The sequence below is a fragment of the Rhinolophus sinicus genome, chromosome 14 (assembly GCF_057876585.1).
Source record: "Rhinolophus sinicus isolate RSI-liver-muscle chromosome 14, RSI-T2T, whole genome shotgun sequence".
Lineage (NCBI taxonomy): Eukaryota > Metazoa > Chordata > Mammalia > Chiroptera > Rhinolophidae > Rhinolophus > Rhinolophus sinicus.
In genome coordinates, this window is record NC_142514.1 from 119,901,884 (window position 1) to 119,916,858 (window position 14,975).

Sequence of the window (14,975 nt, forward strand, 5' to 3'; positions counted from 1 at the left end):
TTTTTGATACTTCTTAAAGTAGCAGTAGATAACTTAATGCTTAAAAAAACATTTCTTCTCAGTTTCTGGTGTCAGGAATCTGGGTGCAGTTTAGCTAGGTCCTTTCACTCAGGTTTCTTTTAAGTCTGCAATCAAAATGTCCGCCTATGGTTCTCAACTTTTTCTGTCTGACTGGAAAGAGAACTGACTCTTGGTGGTAAACACACAATATGATATATAGATGATGCATTACAGAATTGTACACCTGAAACCTACGCAACTTTACTAACAATTGTCACCCCAATAAATTTTAATTTATAAAAAAGAAGAGAGAGAGAGAGAGAGAGAGAGAGAGAGAGAGAGAGAGAGAGAGAGAGAGAAAGGGAAGGAAGGAAGGAAGGGAGGGAGGGAGGGAGGGAGGGAGGGAGGGAGGGAGGGAGGGAGGGAGGGAGGGAAGGAAGGAAGGAAGGAGGGAGGGAGGGAGGGAGGGAGGGAGGGAGGGAGGGAGGGAAGGAGGGAAGGAAGGAAGGAAGGAAGGAAGGAAGGAAGGAAGGAAGGAAGGAAGGAAGGAAAGAAGGAAAGAAGGAAAGAAGGAAAGAAGGAAAGAAGGAAAATGACAGCCTAGGCAGGCTCCACTTCTAAGCTCAGTGTTTGTTGACAGAATTCAGTTCTTCACAGGCTGTTGGACTAGGGACCTCATCCTCAATGGATGTTGGCTGGAGGCCACACATTTCTTTGGTACTTGGATCTCTTCATAAGGCTACCCATAAAATGGTAGCTGGCTTCATCAAAGTAAGAAAACAAGATAAATTGAGAAAGTGAGGGAGAGAGAGTCTTTTAAAACTTAATGTTGTAAGTAGCATTCCATCAATTTTACCGTAGTCTGTTCCTTAGAGGTTCCTAGTTCAGAACCTCAGACAAGAGAAAGCTTACACAAGGCCATGAATAACAGCATGCAGAGAGATCACTGGCAGCTCTTTTCGAAGCACACTAACACAAAACTCTTTATCAGATTAGAAAGTTCTTTTCATTACTAGTTTGCTTACTGGTTTTAACTTAGATCAGTGTTGAATTTTATCAATACGTTCATGTATTGAAATAATCATAAATTTTGTCTTCTTTTTAATTTTTTTCTATTTATTTGGTCAGTTACATTGCCTTACCTGTGATTTTTATAACCAAACTTTCTTTCTAGTAGTACCACTACTTGGTTAGGAGGCATCATCGTTTTACTATATTACTGTATTCTACTTACTAATATTTTGCTCACAATCTTTACATCTATTACAAAAGAAATATTTGCCTCTCAATTCTCTTTCCTGTATTGTGTTATCATGTTTGATGATAAGGTTATGCTGCCCTCATAAAATTAGTTCAGAATTTTTTTTTCCAATACATTAGATTTGTCTATAGGAAAGTTGTTCTTTGTTCTTAAATATCTGAAAAATTTTACTGGTGAAGTAATTTCAACCTAGGGATTTTTTTAAGGAAAGATTTAAATGTAGATTCAATTTTAAAATAAATATAAAACATTTTTAATATTCTACCTTTTATTTACTTTTATAACCTGTGTTTTTCTTGAATTTTTTTCCATTTAACTGAAAAATTTTAATTTATTGTGACAGGATTACTCTTATTATCTTACATATTTTAATATATGAAAGATATGTTGTGATGGACATCTTTTCATTTCTTATATAGGTTAATTGTGCCTATATTTTTCTTCATCAATCTTGCTAGTGTTCTATTAATTTTATTAGTCTTAAAAACAACTTTTAATTTTGTTGACTGTTCTACTGTATTTTTTACTACTTTATATTTTCATTTGTCCCCTTCTTTACACTTTGTTTGGTTAATTAGCATTTTAAAAAGCTAATTCTTTCTTCATATTTCTTTTTGACCATGAGATTTTGTTGTTGTTGGAATCACTTAATTTCTAAACAGTTTAGATTTTCTGGTTTTATTTTATTTATTAACTTTAGATTAATTTGGCTGTGGTCAAATAGCATTTCCTGAATAATTACAACCTTTATAACATTTTTTGAGGCTTGCTTTGTTGATATAGGGTCAAATTTGTACTATATAGCATGAGTAGTTGTAAAGAATGTATATTTTGTTGTTACTTGCTGGTTCTATACATGGCAATTAGGTCAAATTTGTTCATTTTGCTATGTAGATCTCCTATATTATTACTAATATTTGTTTCCTTATTTTATCACTTTTGAGAAAGCTGTATTGGCATTTTCCATTATGAATGTAGCTTTATCTATTTCTACTGTAATTATTTCAATTTTTACTTAATATATTTGAAGCCATGTTATTGTGTGCAAACAGATTTTATACTTGGTTATATTTTCCTGAAGGATCATTATACAATATCACTTTATATTTCCCCTAGTAACAAAATGTAGTGCTTTAAAGACAGTGTGTGTGTGTATATATATATGACATAGTTACACATAATGTTTATTGTTCACCTAGAAAGAAACACTCAAAGTGAGAGGCAACAAGCATTTATTTGAGATAAAAAAAGAATACCTATTTGAGAAGCACTGGTTCAGGCAGAAATCCACGTAGTGCTCTGATCAGTGGATAAAGGCAAGGGGTTTTATTGAGGAAGAGAAGGGAAATAATTACATGAATATAAGGAATGGATATCTGTTGGTGTTAATAAGCTTCTTCTTTAGCTATACATGGTAGAGTTAATTCTAAAGAATGTCTTTAATTTTCAGTCCCGTAGTTAGGAAGTCTGCTTTCCTATTAGCTTTGCAGTCATTTGAAATACAGTGTTTGGGCTGGTCCAAATGTTGTTTTCCCCAGTTCAAAGATTCCAAAGGATTGATGAGTGACTTTCAAGGCATTTCTTCTGAAGCGGCTGCCCTAAGCTCTATTTTAAAATGTCTCCGCTTATGCCAGCTTCTCATATATATAATATCCATGTCTATCACCTTACTATTTGTTTTGGTACATAATCGTTCTTGCCTTACTTTAAATTACTTCATTAATTATTTGATAAGCTTATTACATGCACAATGTTTTACTAAATGGTCGTAATAGAAAATTAAACATAGAATCTGGATTATTTTATCTAAAATAAATTATTACATTAAGCAACTCTCAGTGATATTAAAATTTTTCCACCTTTTTGTATTTGTGCATTTTACTTCTATGTATATTAGATTTTTATATTATAATTGTTATCTTTATAGCTAATATTCAATATATTTACACACACATTTACCCTCTTAAGTACAGTCTTTTCTCCCTGTCTCTTGTGCTTCCTATAGAATGATTTTCTTTATGCCTGAACAACACTCTTTAGTATTTTTTAACAGTGGGTATGATAATATATTCCTTAGTTTTCGCTTGTCTGAAACCATCTTTATTTTGTCTCCACCTGTAGTGATATTTTTGTTGAATATTGCTCTCAGCAATTTTTTTGTCTTCATTTCGTGATTTTTTCATTGTTTTCTGGTTCCAATACTTCTATGAACGTTTAGCCATCAGTGATATTGTTGCTTCTACAATAATAATGTGTCACTTTTTATAGCTGCTGTTGAAATTTTCTCTTTGTCTTTGGTTTTGGCTTGTTTTGCTATGAGTGCCAAGATGTAGATTTCCTTGCATTCATCCTGCTTGGAGTATACAGAATTTATTACATTTGTGGCTTGGTATTAGTTTTTGGGTTTGGAACATTTGGGGCCAAATATTTCTTCAAATGTTTTTTTGGCCCTATTTCCTTCTTTCATTCTGGATGCTAGTTAAAAATAAGTTAAGGTAGGGGGTAGATAGAAATTGTAAAAGGGGTCAAATATATGGTGACAGAAGGAGATTTGACTTTGAGTGGTGAACACACAGTGCAATATCTAGATAACATATTTTGGAATAGTTCACTGAAAACCTACATAATTTTATTAACCTATGCCATCCCCATAAATTTAATAAAAATATTAGACTTTTTAGCTTTGTTTCATATGTTATTAATATTTTTCTAATTTTCACCCTTATTTCTCTATGTGCTCCAATATGAATACATTCTATTAATATGCCTTTCTGTTTCTTTCATCCTCCAGCCTTGGGACACTTCAGAATTAAGTGAATACCTTCATGTAAAATCTGAAGGAGTAGTGAACTCAATTCACACTGCTATTTCTCACTGAAATTCTAGAAATCTCTTGTCTCCAGCTGTTTTCTCTCTAGCCCAGGGAGAATCTTATATCTCTGTTGATTTCCTTGCCTCTTAGTAGCAGCTCATGCTTAGGTGCTTTCTTAGAACCTCGACTTCTAGCCCTTTGTCCAGAATTGACAAGTGTTCTAAGGGATTAACTGGCTGCAAAATTTCAGCTCATCTTTCTGAGTTGTTTCTTCTTTTCTGGGATTTTTTTTTTCTTTTTTTTTTTTGGTTGCTTCAGTTTCTTTCCAATTCTTAAACCAAAAATTTTTTAAGAAAATTTCAACTTGTTTACTTGATTTTGGTGGCAGTATTCTTATTCTACATCCATAACTGTCATCAGACCATCATAACTATAATCAGTTTATTTTATTTTTGAAATAAAATAAATTGGTTTTTGAAAACAAAACTGATGATAGGACTTTTTATATACCTATCAAAAAGTAGTTGTTATTATTACTATTATAAAAATATTTTTCTTATGCATCTACTAAAAATAAGACTGACATTAATAATCCAATGTGTTGTAACAGAGTGTACAATAAATAACATTTTACAAAATGGAAAATATGTTCTTAAGCTGAAATATTTTTTTTAGAAACTCTACTTCACCTCGTTATTGGATGTGATAGATTCTTATTATCCTGATTGAAGAATTCACTGTTCTAGGAAACACTCTAATTACAAATAAATGTTATTTTTATGTATGTATCTAAAAAAATTGAGTGTTATGCATAACACATACACACAGAGTAAGATACTTCTTGTCAGTGATAAGAAACTCTCATTTGCTCTTGAAAATCTAAATTTGAATCAATAATACTTAATGTGATTTTTCATGTATGTTGACGAATTTTAATTCACCAGGTATTTTTTCTATGCAACTCAATTTCTTTTTGTGCCTAACTTCTCAATTTAAAAATTAATTGGCTATTTATCCAGAGTCTGCTCTGTGTGTAGCATCTATTGAAATGACAAGATATTTATAGACAAGAGAGTTTTTCTTTGGTTCAAATTTTATTTGGTTATAAATTTTAACCATAAAAAAGACATAAGGCTGAATCTGCAATTCCAAGTCTTATCTGAAGTAATGGAATTTAAATGGTTGACTCTTTGAGCATTTTCACCACTTTGGATGATGGATTCTAATGGGTATAATATTTTAAATTGGCTATTCAAATAATGTGATATAATATATCAACTTTTATGCTACTGCCATATAAACTGTCAAACTTTTTGTTTTGATATAGGCTCTAGAAGTCATTGAAGTTTCTTCCTTTGAGAAAATTACAATTACCATGTAAAAATTAAATTTTGTCATAATTTTACACTTATAGTTTCACATACATGCTAATATAAGTTCTATATACTCATTGTATATGAGTTTGTTATACAAGTATATGTAATGCAAGTAAATATATCTATATAAATCATGTTATACAAGTATATATATATATATATATATATATATATATATATATATATACAGTATATATATATACTGTGTATATATATATATATATACTTGTATAACTTAATATACTTACAGAATATAATAGAACAAAACTAATAGTTATATCATATTCATCTTTGTACCCTCAAGCCTATATATTATTTTGATCATGCACTACTAAATGTTTCTTGAGTGAGTGAATCAATACATTAATGTATCTATTTATTGAGAGTATACATTTAGAATTTAGATATTTCAGTTTTGTTGTAAAGCACCACACATATCATAAGGAAATTCCAAAAATTACAAGTTTATTATATAAACTTCTGTGTCCTATATAACATAGCTTTTGACTGTAAAGCTGTATCATATGGTATTGATCAGAATAATCATAATAGCTAACAATGAGGAATCAAATTGCCTTTAAACTTTAAAAAGAATCTTCTTAGAGTGGTGAGCCAAACAGAAGGATGTTGTTCTAAGGAGAATAGCTCCAAATAGATGTCAGAATTAATTAAGAAAATAAGCAAAAGGGAAGAAAGTACAGGTATCTCAGTAATTACTCCCAGAAGCCTGCCTTTCTCTAATTAAAGAAAAACAAAACAAAACACTTATTTGCATGATAAAAGTTATTATATTATTGAGAATATATTTTTTAAAAGCATAGATTCCAATTAGTAAATGATCTTTAAATATTTATTGAGAGCACCCTGTTCTACTTGCTGGGGATCAAACAGTGAGAAAGTACAGTAGTAGGGTCTGAAGATAAAGTTAAGAAATCTCCCAAATAAGCAAACGATTGTTGAAAAGATTAAAAGAAAATAAGAGAAAATGTAATACCTACCATGTTTCCCCGAAAATAAGACCTAGCTAGACAATCAGCTCTAATCAGCGTCTTTTGGAGCAAAAATTAATATAAGACCCAGTCTTATTTTACTATAAGACCAGGTCTATAATATAATGTAATGTAATGTAATATAATATAATATAATATAATATAATATAATATAATTAATATAATATAGTATAATATAATATAATATAATATAATATAATATAATATAATATAATATAATATTGGGTTTAGGATCTTCTTTGAGCATGTATTTTAGCATAATGTGTGGTTAAACTAATGAAGGGAAAGATACTAAATTCAGGTCCAACATTAGAAAAGTTGAGCGAAGACCTAGACAACTATTATAAACCCAGACAAAACCTATTAGAAACAGTATATTAGACCTAGTCAAAAATTAAAAACTCCATAAAAAACAAATTAAAAAAAGTTGATGTTAATATGGGGAAAATAAACCATAGTATGTCATGGTTTAGAACAATTAATGGAGTATTAAAAGAGCCATTTAAAACTGAAACAGTCACCTTTCATTGCACAGTAGTAATGTCTAGGGGCCTAGCAGGAAATGTGGTCATGGTGTGTGCCATGTGTTAGCCAAATTGCAAAGTCTGTGGGAACAGTCCTGATAAGATTGCCATCACTTCAAAAACCAACCTCGATTTTGGGGGCCCTCAACACACTCCCAGTTAACACGAGCTGAGTAAAAATTTGGTTCTCCATAGCCACCTTCAAGTTCAGTAATTCACTAGAATGACTCACAGAACTCAGGAAAGTGCTATACTTACTATCACAGGGTTTTTTTTTTTAAATAGTGAAATGGTACAGATTAAAATCCACCAAGGGAAGGGAGGAAAATGGCAGTCTGAAAGGTCCAAACGTGGAGCTTCAGATCGTCCTCTCCCTGTGGAGTCCTGGGCAGCATTACCTCTTCCGGGTCATGATGTGTGATGAATAGAATAGAATATAGAATAAAGAATATAGAATATAGAATATAGAATATAGAATATAGAATATAGAATATAGAATATAGAATATAGAATATAGAATATAGAATATAGAATATAGAATATAGAATATAGAATAGAATATTAATATAATATAATACTGGGTCATATTAATTTTTGCTCCAAAAGGCACATTAAAGCTAATTTTCCGGCTAGGTCTTATTTTCAGGGAAACAGGGTAGTTGGTTGAAATATTGTATTATGTTGCTTCTATTGTCAATTTAATAATGATACAAAGTCTAAAAATCTGTAGTAAAATGTAAAATGTCGTGTTGGATAACATCATTAAGAACATGCATTTGCCTGTCGATTTATTGATCATGTACTAGGTACCCAAGGGTCATTTCTCCAAAACCATGTGTTATAAAGAACATTTCAAACGTTTGAGCCATAGCAGAATAACCGTTTTCTGTTAAAGAATGCACAGTTAAACATGCATATGTATATTTCCAAGTTTACTTTAGAATTGTGTCAGCCTAATCAAACATTTTTTTCAAAGTTTCTCTCGCTATGTAGGAAATAACCAAGTTCTTGAGATTCTCAGAATAGTGGCAAAAATCCATAAAAGTGGTGGGTGAATTCACAGATTCCCCAAGCTTTAAAGACAAATGTGTTAACTCCTTAAAACAGCTTGAGTATTTCCTGGAAAACGTTAGATTTTCTTTTTTAAATAGATTTTTCAAAATGTGTGGAGCAATGTACAAGGTTGGTGAAACAACTCCTTTCGATAAATAAAGAGGGCCTGGTTGTAAACGGACATGGAATATTGCTGAAGTGGGATATTTTTGCTAAATAGGATCCCCGAATTTGTTGTAATCCTATTATATTAAATCTTTACTGAGAAACATTTATTTTAGCTTCTCCTTATACCTTAAAGTTACTGGGCCTGATCTTATTAAACAAACAACAACAACGACAAAAAACATACGCAAAACAAAAACAAACAAAAAGAAAACATTATTTTGTGTTATAACACCACTTTCTATTCTAGGATGGACTTAAAGTTATTGAGATACATATTAGTTAACATACCATCTCATTGCTTTTTCACAGAAACTCAAATTCTGTAGTACCACCTGGATGTCAATAGCCCTCCACCAAACCCACTTTGAAATTTTCAACTAATTTCAGCTTATCTTCAGCATATTACTCCTTCTTAAATTTCCTGCTCAATTTTCTACTCCTATACACGGCAGTGGGTGGGGGTGGTGGGGGAGGGGACACAAGTCCAGTGACCAGAGAATGAGAAGAGGTGATGGAATGGAATAAAGATGGAAAAAAGTGGAGGGGGCAAGGTTGAAAGTATTAAAAATCCAGGGAGGTTAGACTGATGCCATAGAGTCATGGCTTTGAGTACTGGCTTAGCAACTCAGTTTCCATCTGACCATGTACAAAGCATTTACTTATTCATCAAATCATTCAATACTTATAGACTCTCATCTATGTGTCAGTCACTATGTTGAAAGAGAGGGATGTAAAGAACTTGAGAAGCATTCTTTCTGCCTTAAACATACAGTATACTATCAGCATATCACCTTTCTGAGCCAATTTCTTCATCTCGAAAAGGATGATACTAAACTGTATTATGATTTATCTGTCATGTATCTTCTTTAGTTATGACCGTGGTTTTTTGGTAAGAACTTTACCTTAATTATGAAACCAACTCAATGAAATATGATTTATGATGGAGCCTTGGGGACAGGCGACATTAGTTCAATGAAATGTATATATTTATGCCATTTTACAAGATGATAAAATTGATATTACTCAGTACTTGATAAACACACTGGAATATAACACTGTGACGAGAAAATCATCTGAGGTTGTGGCAGTTCCAAGACAATCTCTGTTCTCAAACTTTCTCTCTGGTGCTAGGTTTCTCCTCCTCCTCCTCCTCCTCCTCCTCCTCCTCCTCCTCCTCCTCCTCCTCCAACTCCTCCTCCTCCTCCTTATTCTTCTTATTTTAATTAAAATTTATTGGGGTGACAATGATTAGTAAAATTACATAGGTTTCAATTGTACAATTCTGTAATACATCATCCATTTATCACATTGTGTGTTCACCACCCCGAGTCAGTTCTTCCATCATGATATATTTAGCCCCCTTTACCCTCTTGTACTAGCTCTTCTCCCCCTTTACCCTCTGGTAACCACTGAACTGTTTGTGTCGATGAGTTTTTGTTTCTTTATTTGTTCGTCTTGCTTCTTTGTTGCTTTCAGTTTTATATCCCACATATCAGTGAAGTCATATGGTTCTCTAGGTTTCTTTATTCAACCTTGAATGTGGCTCCCTATGCATGTACCTAATCCCTTTTCATGCCTTTTGAAAGTTCCTCATTTTCACTCTCCTCCTCTGTAGTTCAAACTTATTTTCTGGAATAATCTGATAGTGAATATTTAGATGCAAAAGCAAATATAGTACCTAAAAGATATTATGTGGAGTTGCCTAGCACTTCACACACTTTATGTTTTTACTCCTCACAATAACTTTATGAGGTAGATGATAGCATTTTTCAATAAGAAATTGGTTATGCTGCCAATTCATTTATCAGTGAGCATAGAATAAAATACTCAGGGCCTTGGGGGAACTGGAGGCTTTCAATTATATCCTCAAGATATTATCATTTCTATATAGTTGTAAATGTAGTCTTACCAGTAGTATGCGTATAGAATTGCCAGTACAGGCATGTAGTTAAATAGAATAAGCAAAACTCTTACTTATTCCATCCTTTATGCTAAATGTAATTATTAGGTTATTACTTTTTTAGTCATTAGACTCCTAACTTCTGTAGCAAATAATGGATATGGAAAATTAGGCTAAAGCTTTTCTGAATCCTCCATACCAACTGCCTCATTAGGTTGCATCTGTTTCTATTTTAGTGATGGTGATGGTAAATATCTGAGAAAATAAACCACTTTAATGCACCAAGTGTCTACATTGAGTTATAGCTATACCTTCTCAAATGTGTAGCTCTGTGAGAAAAGAATCCAATTCTGTGTTTACTCACAGACTGTTCTCAGCAGCAAACTGTAAATCACAAAATGTCTGGCATTACAAAGAGAATGACACATAATTATTACTAAGCATTTGTAGCAAATGTATTTCTTCATTTCTCTTTTTCTTTATTACCTTTCTCTACCTTTCTATTTTACCCAAATCAAAATACCAATAGCCTTCCCAACACTTTTCTGATAATAAAGAAAAAAATGTTACATTTCATGTCCTGAACAACATTTTACTTGTCTTAGTTTCATTTTCAGTGCTATAGGGTAAGTTCATTGTCTAGATGTTCATTTTCATTGTTTTTGAGTCTAAAATCATTCCTTTGTGTGTGTGTTTACTGAATGCCAGCAACATTCTAAGCATTAGGCAGAATCCATACAAGGCTCAATTGCTAAAAGGTAGAATGCTGACTCTTTTAAGAAGATAGTAACTGAATAGCATAGTCTCTGACTGTATGTTATGGTGTCTAAGTTGCCAAGTTCATATTTTCAATTAATATTTCATCTTTATTGTCAATTCCATATAAATTACTCCATTCATTCATTCATTCATTTAGTAATGAAGATACGATAAGAAAGAGAAGCGAAATGCAAGCAATAAATGCTATTATGTTAAAATACGGAAAGAAGGAAGAAAATCTAACAGCTTCATTATATTATTCTTGAGATACTAGAAGATATTAGCCATGCAAGGCCAATCAACAGTAATTTCAGGCAGAGGAAAGAACATATATAAAGGCTCTGCGGCTTAACAAACATGATGGCTCTGAGAAAAAGGGAAAAGGGCAGTGCAAATATACACATGTGTAACAACCAAAATGTCCTCCCATAGATGATTGGATAAAGATGTGTTATACATACACAATGAAATACTATTCTGCCTCAAGAAAACATAAAATAATGCCATTTGCAGCAATATGGATAAATCTTGAGAATAGTATGCTAAGCTAAATAAGTCGTACAGAGAAAGTCGAGAGCCATGTGTTTTCATACCAAACTGAAAAAAACAAACAAATAAAGAAACAAAAATCATAGACACAGACAACAATTTAGTAGTTACCAGAGGGTAAAGGGGGAGGAGGGTGGTAGATGAGGGTAAATGGGGTCAAATATATGGTGATAAAAGAACTGACTCCAGGTGGTGAACACACAATGTGATATATAGATGATGTAGTACTGAACTGTACACCTGAAACCTGTGTAATTTTACTAACCATTGTCACCACAATAAACTTAAAAAAAATAAATAAATATAAATAAGTAAACAAACAAACAAAGGCACGTAGAAGGTACTGATGAGTCATGAGGCTTTTGGTTTTTCATTCAGGTTTCATTTTGAAGGTAATTGAGAATACATGAGGTTTTCTTTTAAATGGGAGGTGACCTAATCATATACTTTAGTTCATTTCAGTCTTTTTTTTTTTTTTCAAATTGTTGCTCTCGAAACAGAAGACACAAGAGAATGCAAGTGACTCACAGCCACCTTCTACTAGTGTAGAAAAAAGGACCCAAATTTGCTTCCCTGTGTGTAGTGGATTAATAACATTTTCTTCATTCATAACAACTGCATAACATTCATATGTTGACATTATCCTGATATATTTTTGAATAATTATTCCACAGTACTGATCTACTCTATCATGTTGGACTTTATTCGAAATGTAGGACACCTAATAGTGATGTCACTAAATGTATCACAAGATACATTTTTGTAACGATTGGACCTTGCACAATTGTGAAAGCTAGTAAAGAAAATATGATATGTTGTGTATCAGGTGATTAGTCTGTAATCACTTCAAATCATCAGGACCAAGTTAGGAAGAAAATGTTGGTGTGGAGCAGGAGAGAGTAAGGATAAATTAGACAGGTGCCAGAGTCTCACTGCGTCCAACCTTGACGACATAGGTGAATTGTAGAGCAAGCTAGTGCTTTTTCCTACTGAACTACATTTACACCTGGCCCAGGTCTTGGACAACATAAACAGGGAAATGCAGTGGGATGTAGGGAAACTTCAGGTCTGAATTCAGCCAGGACCAAATTGACTTTGACTTATCTTACAATATCATAATTGCCTCCTCTTTACTTACATCTTACAAATCCTTTACTATTTTATTTGTGGCCAACCTAACCTGAGCATTAACAAAAATGCTAGAACGTTTAGTACCAACTTAGCTAAGAAATGTATAAAATCACCACTGTCCTCTCCTTGTCAACCTGGAATTCATACAGAATTTCTTTAACCATATATAAATTCCGAAGAAAGACAATAGCAAACCATGCTGCATGTTACGGAAAGAAAATATCACCTTGTAAAACTGAAAACATACTATCCTTTTTTTCCAAAATGAAAAAGAAGGACCTAAGTATTATTTGATCTATTTTTGACTGATACATTCCTTGGTCAATCTTGTCCCTCTTTGATATCTTATAGCTTAAATAGTGATATATTAAGTTAACCATTATATATACAGTCTATGTTATACGGTAAGGGGATGGGAGAGGGCAGAAAAAAAGAATTGGTCAACACGTAAACAAATACTTTCACATCAAAATAAGAAAGAAATACTCATAAAAATAGTCTGTATTTGGGCGAGTTTTTCATGGTATCATTTATAAAAGTATAAATACTATTTTCTTTATTTTATACCCCCTTCCTCTCAGTATGTGCCTAGACTAGTTATTATGCCATTGCTGGTAGGGTGACCCAAATATTCATTTCTTTAGAATATGAACTAAGTCCTTGTTGTGATGGTTTTTAATGTGTAATTGGAAGTTCGTTGATACTCCTAGCTTAAAAGGATGGAGCTTAATTTCCCTTTCCTTGATTATGGGATGCCCTTAATGACTCACTTCTAATGAATAAAATATAATAGAAGTGAATATAAGAAAATATAATAGAGGTGTGACCCCAAGATTAGGTTATAAAAAACTGGCTTCCTATTTTGGGCTTCTCTCTCTTTCTCTAATATCTAATCACTCACTATGGAGAATCCATGTCTTTGGTACCCCTGTTGAAAGCCCACATACTGAGAGAATGAGACCTCTGGCTACATTAATGAACTTGGAAGCAGATCCACCAGTCCTCAAATGCAAAGACTGCTATGTGGACTGCCATCTTGACTGCAACTTCATAACACACGTGAATTGTAATCACCCAAATAAGCCACTCTCAGAATCTTGGCCCTCAGAAAATGAATTAATGTTTGTTGTTTTAATCTGAGAACTTTAGGATAGATTTTTAACACAGAAATAGATAAATAATATTATTTTTTTGTATCTGGAAGTGGGGTGCTGAAATAACTACAACTAAAATGTGGGAACAACCATGGAACTGAACAGTGGGCTTTGGGAAGAATTTAGTAAAAGCTTGAAGTACCTTGAACACACCATTTGTAGGAGTTGGAACTTTGATGATGCTATAAGAACTATCCAGAAAATAAAGAAAATGTTATTGGACACTGGAAAAAATGAGATCTTTGTTATGTAGTGGCAGGAAGTTTAGCAACACTATTGCCTAAAATTATATGGAAAGAACAAAGTCTATCTAATGAACTTGCAATCTAGAAAAAAAAAAAAAAGATTTCCAATATAGAAGTAGCACATGTTTTGTTTTGTTTTGTTACCCTGCTATTTACAGTGAAATACAAGAGGATAGAGAAAAACTGATAAGAAAGAACAAAGGAAAAACTTAAACAATAAGTGGCCAGGAGTTCATGATTTTCAAGTTTGTCAGCCTCATCAGAAGGCAGATGATGCTAAAATTAAGAAGTTATCCTGGAACAAAGATTAAATCCTGGGTACTGCAAGAAAAATAGGATCTAACGATGAAGACTGCGAGTGCAATTATAAAATCTTTAAGCCCTCAAAGAGACTAAAGGTAGTGTCTCAGAGTATCTTTTTGTAAAACAAAAGCTAATCTATAGAAATTAAGGGCATGCTTTTAGATTCTCTCAGTCAAAAAATAGTACTTCTCGGAAGCGTAAGGGTTTTATATTCCAGGAGTCTCAGCAACAGCTCAAGATAGAAAAAGGCTTAATCTTGAAGAGATATGTGGTTTCACACTTTGTTGAATGAACTAAAACCTAAAATAATTTAGAGGGCACCCAAAATACTTTAAGAGAATTGTATTGGAAGTACTGTCATCTTGGACTGAAGTGAAGAGTGAGGGTAAAGCAAAGAGCCTATTGCAACCCTAAAATTGTATTTGTAAGAAGCAAATAGAAGGCTATTGAGATGTCAATATGTGATTGTTACCCTTCGTGAACAAGAAAAGATGATGCAGAGGGCAGAACTATAAAAACAGAGCACAGAACCTAGGGTAAAATATTTCTGTAAATGAAACTTCCCCTTATCTCTTATTTTATAACTTATCAGTATACCTTATACAGGAAACACAGTACAAATGCTTCACTCTTTTATTTTCCAGTGTTTCATAATAATGAGTCTATTCACAATATGCCACAATTTCTGAATATTTTTCCTGAGCAGTATCATACTTTTCTGATGGTGCAA

General features: G+C 32.7%; 1 long non-coding RNA gene across 4 annotated transcripts in view; it reads left to right on the plus strand.

Moving 5' to 3' along the window:
• The window catches only part of LOC141572197 (uncharacterized), an 831,933-nt gene that overhangs the window by 39,262 nt on the left and 777,696 nt on the right, over positions 1-14,975 (plus strand). The gene's annotated exons all lie outside the window — the stretch shown is intronic.